The sequence below is a fragment of the Mustela lutreola genome, chromosome 13, assembly GCF_030435805.1.
Source record: "Mustela lutreola isolate mMusLut2 chromosome 13, mMusLut2.pri, whole genome shotgun sequence".
Lineage (NCBI taxonomy): Eukaryota > Metazoa > Chordata > Mammalia > Carnivora > Mustelidae > Mustela > Mustela lutreola.
The window spans coordinates 55286826-55309548 of NC_081302.1; the positions used below are offsets into that span (position 1 = coordinate 55286826).

Here is a 22723-nt window from a genome sequence, read left to right on the forward strand (position 1 = left end):
ATAAGCAAATGAGGGAGAAAGGAGAAATGCTGACAGAGGGTGGGCGAGGCAGGGGATACTGGACTGCAGGGAGGGAGAGTTTCAGCTTCCGTCAAGAGCCCTTTCACCTCCCCAGAAACTGATCCTGGAACTTCTGGGGGAGCCTGTGACATGGAGTAGGAAGTTGAAACTAGGGTACGCAGTGAAAAGCAAGGGAAGAAATACTCCTTTGTTAATTAGTTAACCTTTTTCAGTCTCCACTCAGATGTCAGCTTTTCTACTTTTTTCTCTTTCGGTAACTGAACTAACACCTCTGCAACATCAACCTCACTATTTCCTCTGGGGTCTAGGTCCTGTCTTTTCTTTAAATCCTCAGAGCTGTCGTCTCTTTGCTATTTTCCTGCACTGAGTTCTGGTATTATCTTTCCCATAGCCATGTTCCCACATCAAACAACACTGATGTCATTTAAACACTAAACCAGAAATTCTAGTTTATACATGCATGTCACTGTTCCTGGAGAGCTGAGAAATAAATGTAAGCCCAGAATAGAAGTATGATGGAGTGGGCAGAGAATGGTACCCAGTGTTAAAAACTGGGGTTTAGGTCCAGCCCTACCCTTTGCTCAACTCTGCCAGTGTCAGCATCTTCAATCCTAAGTGAGGAGTATGTGGTCTGGGCAGTCCTGGTCCTCTGCAGCCAGATGGGAAGGAGGTCAGAAACTGGTGATCTACTGCAATGACTGGAAGCTGAGGGAGCTAACTACTCTTTGGTTCCTGGAAACCAGGGCCATTGGCCATTCTAAAACTCACGGGACAATCTTGCATCATAAAGAACTGCCCCCGCTGAAATGTCAATACTGGCCCCACTGAGAAACACTAACAGATGATGTTTAATGCTCCTTCAATCAGTCTGGATTCCTAATCTTAAATGGATCATAGAGATCTTCAGAGTCTCAGAAAAAAACTGTGAGGATAAGTAAATTTTTGGATTATACAATTTCATAGAAAAAGTTCATAAAATGGTTTCCTTTCTCCTGACGAGGAAAAGGATGATTTGAGAACCGAGTCTTTGATGAGACAGGAGGGGTCTGATGAGTAAATTCTCTCTCTCCCTGGGAGATCTGATGCATTGTCATGCTGGGTGGTCAGGGATTGCTTTGGCTTTCTTGACAACAGGGTTTCTAAGAACGGAGACTCTATTAGGTTTCAAAAGGAAAGAGGAAACCTAGGTATGAAGGTTGGAAGACAAATAGATTCTCATTGATTTTAGACAGTTCAAGTGGGATCTTTCTTACAGACGAGTAAAGAATGTTTAGGTAACTTCTAAAGTCCTTTCTAGCACTTCTGTTTCTGTGGATACACTTACTAGGTTTCTACACCCTACAATTTACTACCAAATGGACTGACTGGAGAGTTAAAGGTGGAGGCACAACTTCCCATCCGCCATCCCTCTCTCCCAGTACGTCCTGTGTGCCTCACCCTTCAACGTGAACCAATCAGGCCTCCCAGTGAGGAAGGGTGCAGCGGGAGAACTGGAATCTGGCCCAGCACTGCAGTGAAATCTACTTTGATTTCTCAGCAGAAATAAAAGAAATAAGAAGAAAACCCACAGAAAAGGGCCATTAGAGGAAAAAAACATTTGGTCACTGTAGACAGAATAAAAGTCCAACCAAATGAAATAAACACCTTTGGAAAAGACATGTCATTCTAGGGAAAGTATGATGTTGCTTCTTCCTTGTTCTTCATTGAGTTTTTGTCCACTCAGTGGGACCAAGCTTTACCCTCTCCCCTTATTTTCCACCTATGAAAGATGCATGGGTTGAATTCAGCCTTTAGGTAGGTCTTTGTCGGAAAGTACTTTCAAAATAAAAGTATTTTCCTTGGTACGATCTCAACAGCAAAACATGTACTTCCAAAATAAGATGTTTGCTTTGCTAGCAAGCTTTTTTTATTGAATAAGCAACATTATTGTTAGCAAATTTTTAAGCTGTTAATATATACATATTAAAAAGCAATAACAACAACCCTGTTCTATCATTATAAATCACAGGGTGAGTTCCCCTTGGTAGACCTAATTGAAAACATTCAGGCCATTGAGTCTTTCTAATTGAAAAGCTGTTGTCGTCATCATCATCATCATCATCATCATCATTGTCGTCATAGTTGATACTGACCAATGCAGTTTTGATTTTTTAATGCTTCAAGATATAATTTATCTACAAGTTCTCTAAGTGATATTACTTAGATACTCAATTAGATATCAATTAGATACTCAATATAAATTTATTGAATCTACTCAGAATTTATGAATGAAAAGACAGGTTTTTTTAAGCCAATGTGGGGGATATTTTATTTCTAATATCCTTATAACATCCTACAGAGCATATGATAATAAGTATGAGAAGTAGAATATCAAATTTCTTTTCATTTGTATCTATCTCCCAAGGAAATCAAAGGATTATAATCTGTACATAATCTATTTTAGAGTTCTTATTACAGTAGAGCAAGATTATGATCCATTTTAAAAAATCTGTCAAAATTAATAATATCTTCTCTAAGAAAAATAGAAAATATGAACACAAACCTTAAGATCTCCAGCAGATCAGAAGACAAATATGTTCTCTGGGGACCTGGTTGAAACAATATATTCACAAAAGTCTTTTAAATGGAAGCTGTTCACAGAGGGAGTCCCACAGAAGATAACAGTGTGGCTCTGACATGCCAGATGCTTCTGGAAGGAAAGAAAAGCATGCTATTAGGAAATATCCAAGTAATCCAGTCTCAGCCATCATGGTTTGTATTAAAACCTACTGCTATTATTAATATAATGATTCATTTCTGTTATCTTATACCCGCCCCCCCCCCCAAATCTTAGTCACAAATGGCAGGGTCAGACGGTACTCTCTCAGTCCTGTATCTAAAAACCTTTAAAGATGAGGCGTATTGAAGAACTGCGCCTGGGGGATGGATACAGAGGGAGCAACTCTGGTATTTAGGGAGTGCCCACCTGCACAGTGAGGGGCTCGGTGAGGGGCTGCTTATATCTGGGCTCTTCATCTGAACCACGGGCCCGCCAGCGGAGAGTACTGGCTCCATTTCACAGATGAGAAAAATGAAGTACAGACTCCTGAGGTCAGGCTTAGAACCTGGGTCTGTCTAAGCCCCAAGGCTTCAGGGCTGGCTTTTTCCCTCTTTCACTCTGTGGCCTATGTGGTTTAGAGAAAACATTTCACAAGCAGAATTGACAAGACAATAGACAAAGGCTGCAATTTATTAAATTAATTCAAATATCATCAAATTCAGACATTTTCTTTCCTAATTTGCTTTAGTTTTATGTATAATCCTGTCTTAATTTAGTCACAGAAATACAGACTCTCCATTCTAAACAGGGCAGCTTGTCTCCCATTTTGTTCTTTAGGTAAGGAGAGAAAAGCCACTGGCAACTCCGCAGCTCCCTTGTTAAGACCGCCATGTCCGTTTGTGTGCTGTGTGCACCATCTGGGGGATGCTGTCCTCTTCCTCTGGGGTCTCTGCCTCACCCCCTGTTCCTTCCCCAGGACAGCAAAAGGGGAGGGTGTGCCTACTACAGGTGGGGCTGGAAGCAGCTTCCATGGCATCTCTGAGTGCTATTACTGTATCTCCTCATGGCCACATCCTTCTGAAGGTGACCGGGCGGGAAGGCTCAGCGGGACACCATCTAGATTTCCATTCTCCTTCTTAGTTAAACAGCGACGTGTCTCCGGTTGCTCCAGTGCCAACACAGAGCAACCCTCAGCTTACCCTCCACCGGAGGTCCCAGCACCCCCTCCCACAGCATGTTTCAGGGTCACTGCCCACCAATTAACCACGTCAAAACCTCCCTTGAAGTTCCAGCTTTTAATGCCACTGACTTCTGAGTATTGGGACTTTTAGTTCATATCCACACCACATTTGGGAAGCTCCTCAAAAAGGCTGGAGAATGGTGGAGCAGGAAGGTCACATGTAACTGTAAAAAAACCTTATTTTATTTTTGGCAACAAAAGCTTAAGTCATGAATAAAGGATGGGGGAAACGATTGATAGTACTTTCAGAGTTCTGTAGGACTGGAGTCTGGGATTATTACATAGGGGAAAAAGAAAAAAGAACATAGCCAAACAGAGCTAGTTTATCTTTGCTTAAGAGAAAGAGGAAGAGCTTGACAAAGAACTGGGAAAAGGAAGTGTTTGGACCATAGGATCTAACCTAAATGACAGGGATAAAAATAAACAGAAACTCTTCTTAAACATCTCATATACTAGCATTCTGTTTTCTTCATATCCCAAAGCAAAGTTTTAGGAGATATGCCTGTACACCCTGCTTCCCATAAAATCCAAATGGCAGTTTTCAAATATTCACTCGGCCACTGCTGACTGCTCATTTCTTTATGAGTCAATCAGTAAGTCAGCAAACTCCAGGAATATGGAAATAAGCAAGGTAGTCTTCCTCTCATACCTGTTAACTTTCTTGCAGGGGAATGTGAGTAGGATGTCAAAAATTTTAAGAAGGCAGTCCTAATAACTGTTTGAAATAATGTGGTCCGGGGGCACCTGGGTGGCTCAGTGGGTTAAGCCTCTTCCTTCGGCTCAGGTCCTGATCCCAGGGAGCCTGCTTCCCCCCTCTCTCTGCCTACTTGTGATCTCTCTCTCTCTTTCTACCAAATAAATAAGTAAAATCTTTAAAAAAAAAAAAAAAAAAGAAAGAAAGAAAAAAGAAAAGAAAGCAAGAAAGAATGGGGTCTGGACCAGACTGCCTAAGGGTGCTCCTGTTTCATCACTTACCAGCCATCTGACCTGGGGCAAGGTATTTAACTCTTTACCCTTAGCTTTCTCATCTACCAAATGCAGAAATGATATATCTCCCATGCAGATTTTTTGGGATCATGAAGTCAGATCACCTAGAGAAAGCGTTTGGCACAATGAGTGGCACATAGTAAGAACCCAGCAAATATTAGGGAGAAGTAATATTCCTGCTGTGTAGCAGACCATGATGATGTCAGCAAGGCAAAAAGTGCTCCAAAGCTTCAGTGAGTTGGAATCCTCTCTGTAGGGGCTAAAGGCAATCAAGAAGGCAGCAGTGGAAAGGTAACATTCAAGAGCCACCATAAGTAAACACGCACAAATGACTAGGCTTTTACAAAAATCCTCTTTAAGCTAGAAAATGAGCTACTTTAGGAAAAAAAAAATAGGTCCATGAAATTAAACATTATTTCCCAGGATATGGTGTGAAAGTAGATATCTACCATAACAACAGCCAGGGAATGATACAAAGAAGAAAATCTATGTATTGTTACTAAGAAAGATACTGTATCTTGCCGAATCCTGTTTTACTCAACTGTAATCCAAAATGACAGCATGGCTTTTAATGGAACTTGGCAAGCTCTAGACATACCACTTTAAAACTTAGCTTCAAATTTAAATCACAGGGCTTGTGACTCAAATCTCCAATGTGACCTTTACAGAGTATTGTTCAAGAAAACATGTCTGTCATTGTGCAGAGAAACTATACACCCTTTTATTCTGGGAAGTATAATGAAAAGATGTACTATATTGTTATAAGCACAGAGCCACAGAATGATTGTGACTTTGATTCTTGAGAAGCAATGAAAACAAAGACTTTATTTGATTTTGCATCATTCATTTAGAAATGTTGTCTTCTTCCATTAATGAATATTCTTATTCCCCCCTACTCTGGACTTTTTAACTCAAAAGAAGCTTAGCAGGAATCCCATCATTTATAGATTTAAAATGCAGTCCCTCTGTAGTCTCTTTTCAAGGGCTTACTGAACTGTGCTACTTTGTCCTTTGCCAGACACATACACCATTGCACTAAACAGAAGAGCTAGAAGCACAGTGGCTTGAATTCTCCCACATCCCCCACCTGCTTTATGGCCCAGGGAGGTCTGCATTAGGAGAATGAATGAGCCTACAAAGCTTCTGGTAGCATCGTTCCCTTCTCACCCTTCTCCGTCCCTTCCACTGAGTTGGGAAATCCTACCAATGCTTCTTCCCATTCATCCAACTCATGACGTTATACTTTATGTACTTCCCTAAGCTTCTAGTTGGTTTTCTTTCTTGTAGCTCATCCTGAAAACAGTTCAGAGATCAGTCATCCTCTCTGACTGGTCTAGGGTAGTAACAAATATTTGGAAAAAAAATGAATGAATGACTACATAAATGAAATAAAATGCAACCCTAACTATGTATATTCACTACAGAAGAACCTACAATGGTGTCCTATTGTCTCAAGGATGAGTTCTAAGTTCCTCAAATCATGACCTATTTGGTGACTGGAATGGTGATTTTACAGAGTTGGAGAAGAAGACCAGAGTGTGAACTCCAGAGTTGCAAACTTGAAATTCTGTAGTGTGGCTCAGAGCTTCTGGCAGGGTTTTGATTTGGATTGATGTAGTGTGTGTTCCTAAAAATGAATGCGGCATCAGTGGTCAAAATTAGGGGAGGGGGAAGGGCAGGACTGCCGCAGAGAGTGAATTTGAGAGAAAGCAGTGAAAATACCGAGGAAGGACTAGACAGGAGAAAAAGACAGGGAACAGAAGAAATTCCATCAATTCGGTAGAATTCATAATAAGAGAAGTGGTAAAAAAAAAAATTAAGAATAGTTTGAGCCTTAGCCTATAAGAACACTGACAAAATGTAGAATTCAAGAAAGGATCTGGCATGTGTCTGCATGCCTGGGGAGTGGAAAGCAATAATGAACTCTCCTTGGAGGTGCGGAGTTTGAGAAATGTGACATTCCTTCCTATGCTTATGAATACTGCAAACCCAAGCTTTGATAAATCCTTCCCCAAAGACCAGTTCTGAATTTCAAAGACGAGGTCTTTCTTTTTTTCCAACTGGGATATAATTTACATATAGTAAATGGCACAGATCTTCAGTATACAGTTCGGTGAGCTTTGTCAAAGATACACTCCCAAGTAACCTACATACCAGTTAAGATAAAGAGCATTTCCATCACCCTAGAAAGTTCTTTTCCAGGCAAGTCCTCCCAAAAGGGGAGTTCTGATTTGTGTCACTAAAGATAGTTCTGTCTATATGTGAACTACATATATATAGAATCATATGGTATACATTCTTTTTTGTCTGGCTTCCTTCACTCAACATAATAATGATGATTTATTCTTGTTTTTAAATCTATTAGTTAATTTATGAGAATTACTCCATTGCGTAAATGTGTAGTATTCCATTGTATGAAAACACCATGCTCGTATTGACAGACATTTCAGGCTGATCCAGTCTGGGCCATTATACACAAAGCTATTAAGAACTTCTTATTCAAGGTTTTTTTTTTTTTTTTTTTTTTTTTGATGGCTATATCCTCTCATTTTCTCATGTAAATAACTGGGCATGAGGTTGCTCAGCATAGGGCAGGTACATTTTGGATTTCAAAGAAATCACCAGTTTTCCAAACATGACTGTACTGTTTTACCCCTCACCAGCACTGTAGGACTCTCTGCTTCCCCACGTCCTCACGAGCATTTGGTGTCATCAGTGCTTTTACTTTTAGTTATTCTAGTGGGCATCAAGTAGTACTTATATTTCCATTTCCCTTATGACTAATAATGTCCTTATTACAACTTCAAACGTGTTTTGTATTTTGTATTTTCTTCTGTGAAGGTTTTGTTCAAGTCATTTGCCCTTTAGGGGAAGGATGTTCTTTGTCTTTTTAAATTATGTTGTAAAAGTTTCTTTATATATTCTGAATTCAATTCCTTTGTCATATATATGTATTACAAATTATTTTTCCAGTCTGTGGCTTCTCTATTAACAATGTCTGTTCATGAGCAGGAGTTTTTTATTTTGGCAAAGTCCCCTTTATCAGGTTTTTTCCAAGAGTGTTAGTGCTTTTGGTACCTTGAGGTACTGTTGTCATCTTTTTAAAAAAATACTCCTACATTTTTTTTTTCTAGAAGCTTTACAGTTTTTGTTTTCATGTAAAAAATCTATGATATATCCTGAATTAATTTCTGTGTGAGGTAAGCATTAAGTTTCATTTTGTTTCAATACAGTTAATAAATTTCTCCAATACCATTTGTTGATAAGCCTTTCCTTTATCGCACGAAATTGCTTTGGTGCTTTTGTTGAAAATCAACTAACTACATAATTGCTTCTTTCCTGATAGCTGATTCTGCTCCACTGATCGACTTTTCTATCCTTATCTAATACCGTATTTTCTTAACTATTGATGATTTTATGTAAGTCTTATAATCAGGGAGTAAGAGTCCCCCAATACTGACATTCTTTTTTTAAAAAAAAGTTTGACTCAGTAGAAAAAAAAAAAAAAGGAAAAAATGTTTTAATTCTTTTAAGTCCTTGTACTGCCATACAAATTTTAACTTGTCAATTTTTACCAATAAGCTTTTTTGGTAGAACAACAATAAAACCTTTTGGGATTATGTTACATCTGTCCATTATTTTGGGGAAAAAACAACATTTTAACAATGCTGAGTCTTCCATTCTAGAACATAGTATATCTCTCCCCACTTATTTACATCTTCTTTAATTTTTCTCAGAAATGTTTTACAATTTTCAGTGTATAGGTCATGTACTTATTTATTTAAATATATTACTACTTTATGATTTTGATACTAATGTAATTGGCTTTGCTTTAAATTCCACTTCCTAATTTTTTCTTAGTGTATAGAAATAGAACTGATATTTTGCATTGACCTCGTATCCTGAAACCGTGCTAAATTCAATACATTTTCGCTAAGTTCAAATAGGTCTTTTTAGGTCCCTTAGGATTTTCTAGATACACAATCATGCCCTTTGCAAATAGAGACAATTTAAATACTTCTTCCTTTCCAATCTGTAAGCTTTAAAAATTTCTTTAACTGGTTAACTCTATTGCATTGGGTAGGATTTCCAGTACAGTGTTAAACAGAATTAGTGAGAATAGACACCCATGCATTCTTCCTGATTTAGGAGGAAAGCATTCTCTGTTTCAACATTGTTAGTTGCAGATTTTTCAAAGACTTTCTTTATCAGGTTAAGGATGATTCCTTTTATTTGTAGTTTTGCTGAGAGTTTTTATTGTGACTTGGTGCTAAATTCTGTCAAATGCTGTTTCTGAATCTATTGACATTATCATATGATTTTTATCCTGTATGTGGACTGATTTTTTAATTTTAATGTTAATGCATACTTGCATAATTGGAATAAATTCAATTTGGTCAAGACATATCATTGTTTAAATATATCACTGCATTCTATTCCTAATTGTGGGTCAAATATTTTTGTGTCTATGGTCATTAGGGGCATCAATGTGCAACTTTCTTTTAGAGTGTTGCTTCTCAGGACTTAGTATTCACGTTACGCAGGTCTCAGAAAATGATTTGGGAAGTGTTGTCTCTAATTCAGATTTGTATTATTTCTTTAAAAATTTGAAGGAATGCACTAGTGAAACCAGCTGGATCTGAATTTTTCTTTGTGGGAAGGCATTTAATTATAAATTCAACTTACTTAACAAATATAGAGCTATGTCTGCTTTCTATTTCTTCTTATATCAAAGTTAGTAGATTTTATCTTACTAAACAAGAAATTTATCTATTCCATCTAAGATGACTTTGTCTCTTACTGCTTCTTACATCATATAATAACAATTCCTGAACTTGCTTCTTTTCCTATCTCTTTCACTTGACTAAGCTATATGCATCTCTCCTGGCTTTCTTCTTGATGTATTTAGCTAAATGTTATTTTTCCTTTTCTGTAAGCTTCTGTAGCCCTTACTAATTTAATATTGTGGTGCTCTATTTTTTGGTTATCTTTCAATAGTTTATTTTATCTCTGAAAATAGATAGAATCCTTGAAGGCAGAAATTTCTTCAACTTCATTGTTCTCCATACCATCAAACACAATTTTTTAACATTAAATAAATGTTATGAGATTATTGATTTGTCTACTCTGTGGTTTACCCCAAACATCTATTGTGGATAAGTTTGGAGCATCTTATAATGCCAGGAAGCATGAAAGTGTTAAAAATAATGATACTAATAAAAACTATTATTCAGCATGTCGAAAGGCAAAGGAGCCAACCTGAAAGAGTTCCCAATGGCCAATAGGAGAAACAAAATAAATAATGATAACTTTAGACTATGTAACCCAAAACTAAAATAAATAGCCATGAGTCCATAATGACATAAAAATGATTGAATAAACAAATAAATATGAGAAAAGAGAGAAGTCTTCTTACAGAATTTCAAATAAAAAATGTAAAAGGAACGAGGGAAACAGAAAATAATTAGAACAACCAGTAGTAAATGCTACAGAAAATATTTAATGATGAATACTAAAATTAGTGGGCAAAAACTTAAACAAGAGCATGATAGTTAAATAGCCTCTAAAGTAGCCCCTCTAAAATATTAAAAATGACCTTAATAGTTTTAACATATGTCCAAAATATTTTGATACTCTTCTACCCAAGAGGTGCAACTTAATTTCTTTCTACTTGACTGTATGCTAGATTTAGTAACTTGTTCTAAATGAATATAATACTGAAAAAGAAAAGAGTAACTGTGAAGGAAATGGGCAGATATTACCTCATTCAGGTGATCAAGATTCATACCATCAGTAAAAGTCTTGTTGATATCATGTGCCTTTGATATAACAAAAAGGGTACTTCACCTCTGTGGTTCCCTAGAATCCCAAAACTCTTGTTTAATCATGGGAAAACATCAGGTAATAAAAAGTGAGGAAAATTCTATAAGATATATGATCAATACTCTTCAAAACTTTCAGGGTCATGAAAGACAGGGGAAAACTATGGAATTGTCATAGATTGGAGAAAACTATGGGGACATGATGCCTGTGGTATCTTAGATGGGATCCTGGAACAGAAAAAAGACAGAAATGAAAAATCAGTGAAGTCCAAATAAAGTATGGAGTATACGGAAGGTTGTTTTTTTTTTTTTTTTAATTTTATTTATTTGAGAGAGAGAAAGCATGAGTAGGGGGGAGGGGAAGAGGCAGAGGGACAAGGAGACTTACCACTGAGTGGGAGCCAAACTTGGGACTCAATCCCAGGACCCCAAGATCATGACCTGAGCTGAAGGCAGATGCCTAACTGACTGAGTCACCCAGAGGCTCCCCTGCCCTCCCATTTTTTTTAAAACATGCAACTAGTTGATACAAATCTAATAGGATTTGTTAAAATCAGTCACATCTAAGAATACACCTGAAATGTTCTTGTATAAAATATCACACAAAGAAAACAAGATTTATCAATGTCTAAAAAAGTTGGTTTGTTCAGAGATAATTTGACATTACCATAAAAAGTGTTTCCTGAGACATAAGGAAATGCAACATTATTTTTCTTGAACTCTTTTAGCTCAGTATTTTCCACTTAATAAAATAGCTGAGGATCTGAAACTGAGAAAATATATTTGAGTACAAACAGCTTATGAAACTCAATACTTTTTTTCTTTTTTCCCCCCCTTTTTTGCATCATCAAGAGGGTATTACTGAATTCACAGCCAACTTGCCCGCTCAGCATGCATTTCAGATGGGAGACAGACTTCTATATGGAAGTCTGTATGCCTGCAGTGTTCTAACATGGGCACACAGTTTTCTCCCCATTCTCTGTAGTAATTTAATCTTCCTAAGAGCAAAAGAGGTCACCAGCCTCCATAGACCAAAGGGACTAAAGTCATAGGAAGGGGAAAGCATCAGTTAAGCATCCAACTCCTGATTTAGGCTCAGGTCATGATCTCGGGGTCCTAAGAGTGAGCCCTGGGTTGGGCTCCCCACCCATGAGGAGTTTGCTTGGTCCCATACCCTCTGGCACTCCCCCTGCTCATGCTATTTTTCTCAAATAAATGAATCTTAAAAAAATAAAGTATGGTTTTGATAAATGTACTAAGGTTAAGTAACCAAGGCACAGGTACCATTAAGGGGGTCTGAATGAAGAGTATACAGAAACTACCTGTATTATCTTTCTAATTCTTTGGTAAAGTAAAACTATTTCAAAATGAAAAGGTTGTTTTTCTTTTTAAATAAAAAAAAAAAAAAACATCTATTGAATCAGACCACATATTTATGTTTGAATTCACTGGAAGTCTGTGCTCAATTATTAATAGTTGAATTTATGCCCCCTTTTGTGAAATACTAGGTTGAATTTATAACTACACTTAAACAATTTTAGGAAATGGGCTAAACAAGAGTAATTTATTAGTAACATCATCAGTAATAGCCATAACAACTATATCCAAGAAGACACAGGCTACCATTAGAGAAGTAAATAATAAAAGTTAATATCCAAAGCCATTGTCACTCCAAAAGTCTCTTACGAAATAAATAAATAAATAAACTTACAGATATTCTTTGGTCAGGAAGTACCAAAATATTTTACATTTTAATTTCTTAAGCAACTTAAAAAACATAAGAAACTTATACTGGTTCTTAATGATAACATACAGGCAGATTATACAATGAAAAACAAAAGCAATTAGAAACTATAGGAAAACAAAAAGCTATATAACATAAGACAATGTTATCATAATATACTACTTGGATTAGCAGTTGAGTGACACATATTCATAGTAATTTTTAAAAATATTTTATTTATTTATTTGATACAGAGAGAGAGTGAGACAGCAAGCGAGGGAATACAAACAGGGGGAGTATGAGAGGGAGTAGCAGGCTTCCCACTGAGCAGGGAGCCTGATACGGGGCTGGATCCCAGGACTCTGGGATCATGACCTGAGCCATAGGTAGACGCTTAACGACTGAGCCACCCAAGTGCCTCTCTTAATAATTTTTTATTGATTTTAAAGCTTTAGAATCAATCTACAGACATAACACTGAAGCCTTAATATGGCTAAAAATAGAATATAAATGTAGAATTAACAGTACAAATGAGAGAAACAAGAAGATATTAAAAAGAAAAGTTATGGAAAGGGCAATATTTTCATCTTACTATGTAAGAAATCATTAGATACTATCTAAAGTTAAGAGAGAAATACAGAAATAAGTTTATTATTTTAGGGATGCCTGGGTGGCTCAGTCGTTAAGTGTCTACCTTTGGTTCAGGTCACAATTCTGGGGTCCTGGGATGGAGTCCTGCATCAGGCTCTCTGCTCAGTGGGGAGTCTGCTTCTCACTCTCCCTCTACTCCTCCCCTCTGCTTGTGCACTCTTTCTTTCAAATAAACAAAATCTTTTTTTTTTTTTTAAAGAAATAAGTATATTATTGTAAGGTGCATAGATAATAAGAGAACTAAAAAAGGGAGTATATTGAGAATAGGGAGCAAGTGGCACAAATAAGCTAGATCCTTATCTATGTGGTAGTAACCCAACAGATCCTTTTGTGTCCTAAGACTCAATTACCAAAGTGGGGGAGGGTGATTCCCCCTACATCATCAAAGGTACCTGAAGGTACCAGCAGGGTGTCTAATAATTGAACTTAATTCTGATACCATCTACTTGGAGATGGTATCCGAATCTACAGGTTAATGGTTTCATCCTACAGGCCTGCCTTCCCCTGACTCACTTCAGATGATAGTTGCAAGATTGGGTCTTTACTTCTTTCAGACCCACACACTGGAGGGTCCCACGACCACCTCCTTGGACCTCAGATGCCTGTCACAAGTCCAGATTTTTACCTGTACTTCTGACCAACTGGCTATAAACCAGAGGTTCCCAAGGCCTTCTCCTTGGGTTCGATTAATTTGCTAAAACTTCTCACAGAATTCGGTGAAACATCTTACTAGATTATCAGTTTATTATAAAAGGATATAATTCAGAAACAGCCAAATGGAAGAGATGAGAGAACCAAATATGGGGAAAAGAGTAGAACGTCCATGTTCTCCGAATGCACCACTCTCCCCAATCTCCATGCATTCACTGATAAGGAAGCTCCTGGAACCCTGTCCTTTGGGTTTTTATGGAGGCTTCATCACATAGGCATGAGTGAGTAAATCATGAGTCATTGTCAATATATTCAACCTCCAGTCCCTCATCTCCTCCCAGGGGTTGAAAATGAAAGTTCTGATCTTCTATTTATAGTTGATTCCCAGGTGCTTCCAAACTTCACCACATGAACATAAACCCAGCTGTGGTAGAAAGGGGTTTATTCAGAATAATAAGACACCCATTTCGCCTTCATGGATATGAAGCAGATTTCAGAAACGTGGGAAAAGATCAAATATTATAACCGAAGACACTCCTATTGCTCTTATCACTCAGGAAATTTCAAGAGTTTTGGGAGCTGTAAGCCAGGAACCACAGACAAAGACCACACATGAGAAATATATATTTGGTCAATAGGATGATTGATATATATTTCTTATAAATCACACAGTATTACAACTGATAATATCTAAATTTCTTAAATCAGGAATTGGTGGTTATAAACACACACACACACACACTCACTCACACTTGATTTAGCCAATATTACAAATCTATTTAGAACTTTAAAAGCACTAACAAGCATATAAACACAGAAACAGAAGAATTACAAGCTTTTCTCTGGGCAGTAACTCTGGAGGTGGAATCCAGAACTACAGTTTTTCATTATAAGCCTACTGTATTTTTCAATTTTTAAAAGCATATATATGTATTTTATTGATGAAAGTAAAAGTGAAATATTTATTTGGAAATCCTCCAACTAGACTATGCTTCATGGTGCAGCCCTCAGCATTTAAATAAGCTTTTGGATCAGAAATTAAAATACAACATTTTTAAACCTGAAATAGAAATAACTGCTACAGATTCTACTCTGTGGCAGACAATATCACAGAAACAATTTAGAACACATGACAAAATCGCCTACTTCAGGTTATTAGGTGTTAAAGATATTAAAAACTGTGGTTAGAATATTTGTGAGAAAATAAGAAGTAGGTAAATCCCAGCCCTTGATGACTCTCCACGATGGTACCTAACACATATTACAGAAAGGGTTACATTGGTTTTAATAGCTCACTAACACAACAATAGAAGACTGCTTAAATTGGACCCGTCCTGGGATATCCTGCGCCTGTCATTTATTCCCTCTGTGATTTCCAGTGAGCCAGGTGACAAACTGCCCATCAGAATGAGAATCTGTGAGCCATATCCTCAACTTTCATTTCTAGGACACAATACCTCCACCATCAAACATCATAGAGCTCAAATGACTTCAGGCATACTATGACACCGCAGAATTTATGTCACCTGAAATTAGGGATGTACCTGATATGACATGAATTTGAATTTTCTGGATATAACAACTGCTCTCTGTGATAGAGATGTGAAAAAAAGTAAAGTGAAGTGGGAAATTTTAAAAAGAGACAAATGTCAAAATAAGAACGATTGTAGAATTTGTGGATGGTATTCTCATTCATCTTCAAATTTCCTTGGCTCCATGTTTAAACATTTCAAATGAAAGAGTTTTTCCAATGTCATTCGATACAGGCAAACATCTGAAATTCAACAGCAGACTTTGAATACTTTCCATCTTATAGGAGCTTTAAAAATGAATGCTGGCTTGCTTTTCCTAAAGAAAAAAAATATGGGCTTTTATCCCCATTCTGACTGAGAATCTTCCAGCTGTGGCTAAGTTTCCCGATGTAAGTTCTCAGAGTTGGACAGTCCTCTATCTAAAAACCCCTTTTTAGCAAAAATTAGGTCCCAGAAAATTTCCAAGTTGTAACAGACTTCAGATTTCTGTTGGAAGTCATTATGGAAAGAATTATCTGTACCTATATGTAGGTATAACTAGAAGAGGACAGTCTCCATAATGTTTTTGTAATAGAAAAACAATTAAGAAGTAAATAATGTATAAATGTTTTAAGATTGCCTTGCTGTGAATGAAATCAGAGCTTAAAGGGATTTCAGATCATGACTCGTGAGCTTTCACAAGCCTTCCAGAAACAGGAAAGGCAAAGATTTAGCTGCCCAGCTAGCCTACACTGTTGTTTCTGATGCCTTCACATGTAGCAGTGGTTGTTACCATTATAATTACTATTCAATCTTTTAAGTAAAGTGCCATGATAACAAGGACGTTGTCTCATTTACTACTGTATTCCATAATCTAGAAGAGTGTCTGACATAGAATAGGTATTCCACAAGTTTCTTAAATGAATAACTTCCTTATAATTTCATTGTAAAGAGCAAAGGAACAAGTTCCTGTGAAAGTGCTTTGCAAAGTCGAAAACACTCTAAGACGGGAGTTATCATTGTTGTTTTTCAGCATAATCTAGATCCCGCTGGGACCAGTGCCTACAGCTCTGACAGCCATTCCCGGCACTTTGGATCCTGCTGCTGGGCTACGAAATCAGACTCACCTACCAGGGAGAGGCAGAAGGGCACCGTTTTCAGAGCCTAAATGAAAACGCTGCTTCTACCACTCAGGACTCACTTCTTGGGTGAATGACCTTGAGCCGGTTATTTAAAACTCTGTGCTTAGATCACTCACCTGTAAACGAGGCGCTGTAACAGGGCCTAACTAGTAGGGCTGTTGTGAGAATTAGATGGGTTACTCTGCGCAACTCGCAGAAAACAAGGCCCCGTGTACAGAAAGCGCTAAGTGCCACCGTGAGAGCTGAGGCTACAACTTCCGTTACTATAGGGATTCTGGAAACACAGAAGGAAATTCAGTAATGTCTGTGCTGTGATTTTCTTTTAAACTAATGCCATACAAGTTTAAGGACAGATTTTTTTTTTTTTTAATTCCTGAATTCCTCTGAAGTTTCAGTATGATGCACTACTCTTCTCCATATTTAGCTCCTAAAGGAGCCCCGTGGAGCCTCGGCTCAGTAGGCTATGTTTTGGGGGAGAATATGGATATTAGCGGAGGCATTGACTCACAGAGGAAGATTCAGGGTCTCTATTCACTCTTTGTGCGTTTTTCAAAGCACATTGCTCAATGTGTTTTCACTTCCATGAAGGCCTCTCAATGTGACTTGGACGTGACAAGCTTCTTTACACGTAAAACAGTTTTACTTTTGATTGAGATTTGCTTTAGGAGCATTCTTTGTGGAGGTAAGCTAACATGTCTTCAGATAGCAGCTTCATTCAGAAGAGCTTAGTTTATTGTCATTGTACACATGACAGAGCTTGTGCGGTTATATTTATATTGACTCTTTGCTCCATTAGTATTGAAATCCAGATGTCAGCTTACTTCAATGTAAACATATCAGACTGACCTGAATTTTTTTGGGAGCATTTAAAAGACGGAAAAGCCCAAAACAAAACAACACACTATTTCTGAATCATACACTATGATGTGAGCAAGACCTTTCCATTACAACTTCCAAATTAGGTCAAGGGGTTCTCCTGGGATAGGATTGGGGGTTGAGGGGGAAGGGGGGGGGAATAAGTAGTGTGCCAAAGAAATTCCAAAATTCCCAAAATAAAGCATAAAGTGATATGCTATTTCACTGATTCTTGTTTGTTCTTTTAGAGCGCTTTGGGAAATGTTAGGCCATTGGTCTGCATCACTTCACCTCCTTGTAGGGGAAAAACTGTCAACAGCAGCTGTTGCTTCAGACTTTAATAATCTTCCAGGTTCTTTCTAAGAGATCCAAGAGGATATCACCTGAAATTCTCTTTCCAGAGGTGATCATGCCAGTACCCTAGTGTAAAGCTTTGTAGCATGTGTGTCTCTTTGTTTATGTATTCATGTATGTATATATAATACACATGAGGTGTTATTTACTTAGAACCCAGAAAGCTACTTCTAACTTGATTTCCTTCTGACTGTACTATACACTTCTAATTACACAACACTATGAGGTTCTTGTACCATTTTGCATATTTTTATCCCAAAATTCAAACCTATTTCATCCTGAGAACAAAAGCTGGCAAGAAGCACACAAGTGATGAGTGAACAAAATGCAATAAAAAAGCAACATACTGACATGGAAATGTCATGTGAGCTGCTGAATGGCACACAGCTCCAGAGTTTACCACAATATTTTGAAACACTTTGCCAATGAACATATAATTGACTAAAAGACTTGCCAGCACCATTCTAGAGATGTCTAACATACCATATAATAAAGAAAATCATTTACAAAAAAATTAAATGTTAAAATACATTTCTAAAGAGCTTCCAAAACCAATGTGTTTTTCCCCCATTTTTGGCCAAGAAAATAACTTAGATATTATCAAGCTTTCATGTTTTCATGTTCATATTTTACTTGCTGCCTATTGCTTGCATTTCTTCCTGACAGTCAAATAAATTGTTCAATCAACCTGTATTTATCATTGAGAAACTAAGAAATACAATTTCCTTGGCTCAAACTACTATTGGTAAGATCCTGATTCACGAGGCCAGCATCTGTCCTTCTTTATGAGCATATATTTTTCCTTCCATCCGTCCACCCATCCATGCATCCATCTAAGCACCCATCTATCTATCCATTTTTCCAAGTGTTAGTCAAGTGTATCTAAGATGTGTCAAGTGCTGTGCTGGTTGCCAGAAAAATAATGACAAACAAGAGGGATTCGCTGCCATCATGGAGTTTATAGTATAGCTGGGAAGATTCACTTTGTGCTAAGTGCTATGATAAAGAAAGAACAGCCTGCTAAATGGGGAGTAGAGAGAAAGGTCATAAAGGATTTCTGAAAGAAACAGCGTTTGTCCTGAGGCTTTAAGAATAAGTGGTACGGGGTCAGAAAAAAAAAAAAATGAAGAGTGTTAGGAACCAGAAGGAACAGTACAATTAAATGGTGCAGGGGGAAAAAGGCAAAACATTAAAAACAAACAAACAAACCCTCATAAAAGGAAGGGCTGGTGTATAGTGACAAGGAGAGAAGTGGCAAGAAATATGGTGGGAGAGGTGGGCACAGGTTAGAACTACTCCTATTCTTCTGAGATTCATCCTCTGCCCTTGATCCCTCTTCCCTGACAATTTATCACTTTAATAAATACTGGGTAGGATGACTCTAATGATACACCCTGAAGTAGCAATAAACAATGCAAGTGTTACTCTGGTATTCTTAATATGAACCTCTCCTTGCAACCCGGTGAACCGTCTACAACTAAACACAAGTCACTCTCCACCCACTCCACTGGGGAATTCTGGAGAGCTTCTTAAGTGACAGGTCAAGCATTATGGCCACGTCGCCATCTGTGATTTACACTTCCTTTCTGAAACTCAGCATAATGAGGAAAAATAACACAAAACAAATGAGCACTTTGAATGTCAAGAAATAAAAATGGAGAGGCAACACCAATACTCCTTTAGTTTCAAGTAAACGTTCTTCCTTGGCTACTGATCACAGTTTGGAAAACGAGTTTTCAAAGAATAAAGATCTCAACGCAACAATTTGCCATTAGTTCATTATATAAACAATGAAATGTTTTCATAGAAAACATCAAAATCTTAAACTATGAAATTTGTGTATTAATGCAATGCTTGTTTATATTCAGACACATTGATAAATACATTCGTATGTGCATCTATTTCATAATAGGCAGTGGGGGGAGCAGTAATAATTATCTTTTATCTTTGTGGGTCAAGTCATAATCACCTCTGAAAACAGAGAGGCACTTTTAGGTTTCATCTCTTTCTCCTGTTGGATTCATTTAAAATTAAAGTAGAAAAAAAGGGTGATTCAAATCAGCTTTACATATCCTAATTTCCAACTGAGAGTTTGTTTTTAGTACTAAATATTTTGTTTCATAATATTAAGTCTCCAATGGGTAGCTGCTAAATTCCCAAACCAGAAGCAGCTATATTTTAGGAAAACATTTGTATCCAGCACCAAATTTATTTTTATCTTAATAAATGATAAAATGTCTCTTGTCCTTTTGTTTTCTCCATCCTTTTTTCTTTTCATTTGGGCATGTGAACTTGTAGCTACAGTCAAAGAAACTGGTTGAGAGTCAGTACTCACTGAAACAGCTGGGCAGGAAGACGGCATGAAGCTTAGCTGGCTCCCTTCACTAGTCAACCCTCCTTGAGCTCTCCCCACCCAAGTTCTGGGTTCTGGCCCAACTCGATCTGAACAGCCTGTTCTAATTAACCCTTCCACAATCCAGTTGTCTCAAATGATATGGCAAAATCTATCAGCAGGCCGATTTTGGCTTAATCTGTTGAACCTTCTTACAAGCACAGCTGTCTAGTAACTGAGACGATTTATTTCATCAAGTGTAACTCCCCTCACCTATGTGTCTGAGCACCAGACTATTAGCTGGATAATCCATCAAGACGCCACAGAAGAGACAAGTAGTTTCTGTGGAGGAAAGTAGCCAGAGATCCAGCTTCAACCACACTCCACCTCCCCAATCCTAAAATAACTTTAACATCAGGATGGAGGTTTTCTGTCTGCCCAGCTGTGGGTTGAGGCACCCCTCTAGTTCCAGTAACAAGATGACTTAACAGTGGTGTCTTTCAGACACACATCTTATTTCACCTTCACAGAAGTCAAATGATATTATTCCCAGACAAAGAAATAGATTCTCAGAGAATAAATCACTTGTCCAAAGTCAAACAACCAGGAATGGGAGAGCTGGAACCAGAACACAGGGTCTTCTTAGTCTCTGGGTAGGATTAAGAAGGGATATGCTCCAGAAGGGCAATGACTCAAGAAATATCTCAAAAAGATTCTGGGACATGCTGCATGAAAATCATTATGGGCAATTTTAAGAAATGCATATTCCTGAAGCCCAGCCAAAGGCTATCAATTAGATTTTTGGGAGGTAGGACCGAGAATCTGCATTTCAATAAGCTCTCTAGATGTTTCTTATTCACAGGAGAGTCAGAGAACTACTAATCTAAGTCTTTCTTCTATCTCTAAACTTTGGAGGCTTAGCTTTTCATTAGGGATGCTCTTGGGATATTTTTATTCATCATTTGGATATCTTTTATGAACAACCCACAGCCCTGGTCTCCTAGTCTCACATTTTAAAAAAAATTATTTAACAGATACTTATATAGTATTTACTACATGCTAAACCCTACTGAATGATGATTTGATTCTCACCACAACCTTATGTGTTAGATAATATTATAATACTCATGTTATAAATGAGAGATTTATACACAGAAAGGCTACTGTTTCTTGCCTCAAGAGTCCCAAGATGTGATCCTAGGCTGTCTGGCTTGAGGCCATGTGTCAACCACTACAATGTGCTTCCGACAAAGACTTGAAGCTTCCAGCCAAGATTTACAGTTGTCATGTGAAGTGCTGGAAGAACATGGCTTCCCAGCCCTTGATGTGAGCTCTGTGGAACGGCTTAGAATTCCTTCAAGGTGTCCTCCTGCTCCCTATCCTTGTGCCTTCATGTACTCTGCACTCTCTGCTAACATGTCCACCACGCCTTCCACACATCGCTCATTTTTCCTCATGGGACAAATCTAGATGCTATTGCTAGATGTCCAGGTTGAGTTAGATTCCTGTCTTCTTCACTCCCAGGGTGCAGTGCTCTCTGGCCTCGTCGCACTGATTACCCACACTCTGCTCCTACCTTCCACAGGAGACTGTAAACCCCTAGAGAGCATATGCTGGGACTTATTTATTTTCTGCTCCAGGTGTCTAGTGATAAGAAGGTGCTCCATAGGTGTGTGCGGCGAAATGAACAGTTGTGTACAATGTAAGGGAAGGTTATTCGCTTTATGACAGAATTTACCAAAGGCTTCCAAACCCCTGTGTTCATTTACATATCATTAATTTCTGGACAGAAAGCCTGGAGGGTAGAAAGTTAAAGCCATTGCCAACTGGAAAGCAATCCAAATTCCAGATAAAATGTCTCTGAAATTATAATTTAAGTCAGTGGGAAATCTACTATTGATCTATGAAAATGTGAATTAGACACAGGTTTTCAGGGACTCTCCTGTTGCATAAAGGGAGGTGGACACATTAAAGTGTGTTGGCTTTAGTGCTATAAATGTGTAAGCAGATGGGGGAAGTGAAGCTTGGCTTGTGAATTCAGTCCTTTCCTCTCCAGCTGGCAGAAGCAAGAAATTTTGAGAGCTCTGCTCTCCTGACTACCGAAGGAGGATCAAGTTTCCTTGCTCTGCAATGACCACTGAAGCCATCTGGGGAAAACAAAATTCTTTCACACAAGAAGAACATAAGGAACAATGGGGAAGCTGCAGTTCTTTGGTTCTTCAGCTCCTGCTTCTAGAAAAGTCTAGCTGGTGTTTTATCTAGCTTGTCTCTAAGTGGCCCAGTAAATCAAACAGGATAGTTGAAAATGTTCTACAGTCTTAGGGTAAGAATTTCTTACATGCCCAGGAAGCCACTAGAGTTATAATTAAATTCCTCAAACAAGCAAAGCTGCCCCAAACATAGACTATTAGCTTCCCCATTTTGTGCATCTTCCATCCCTGAGATTGTGTACATGCTAAACAGACTTGCTGACATTTTTCTTCCTTTAAGAGAGGTTTAGACTTTTTCCCTCACATCAAAGAAAGTATATCAGAAAATACAAAGCGGAATATGTGATTAGCAGAAACAGACCATATTAATTTTTCCTTTTAAACAATACCCTAAGAGGAAAGCAGGCTAAACCCATTATGCTAATTCAGTGATGGAACACTCAGATTACACCACAAAAATAAACAATGTGCTTCAGATAAAACAGACTATGCTGCATCTCCCAATTATATTTCATCGTAAAAACAGGTTTATGGGGGCACCTGGGTGGCTCAGTGGGTTAAAGCCTCTGCCTTCAGCTCAAGGTCATGGTCCCAGGGTCGAGTCCCGCATCGGGCTCCCTGCTTAGCAGGGAGCCTGCTTCCCTTTCTCTCTCTCTGCCTGCCTCTCTGCCTACTTGTGAACTAT

General features: G+C 38.0%; 1 protein-coding gene across 10 annotated transcripts in view; it reads right to left on the reverse strand.

Annotated features, from left to right (window-relative positions):
- ENOX1 (ecto-NOX disulfide-thiol exchanger 1) overlaps positions 1–22723 on the reverse strand; it is a 572082-nt gene that overhangs the window by 277488 nt on the left and 271871 nt on the right. For all 10 annotated transcript variants that reach the window (XM_059144563.1, XM_059144567.1, XM_059144559.1 and 7 more), the window contains one exon: positions 2564–2710. The gene's annotated coding sequence lies outside the window, so the exon portion shown is untranslated. The remainder of the gene's footprint in view (positions 1–2563; positions 2711–22723) is intronic.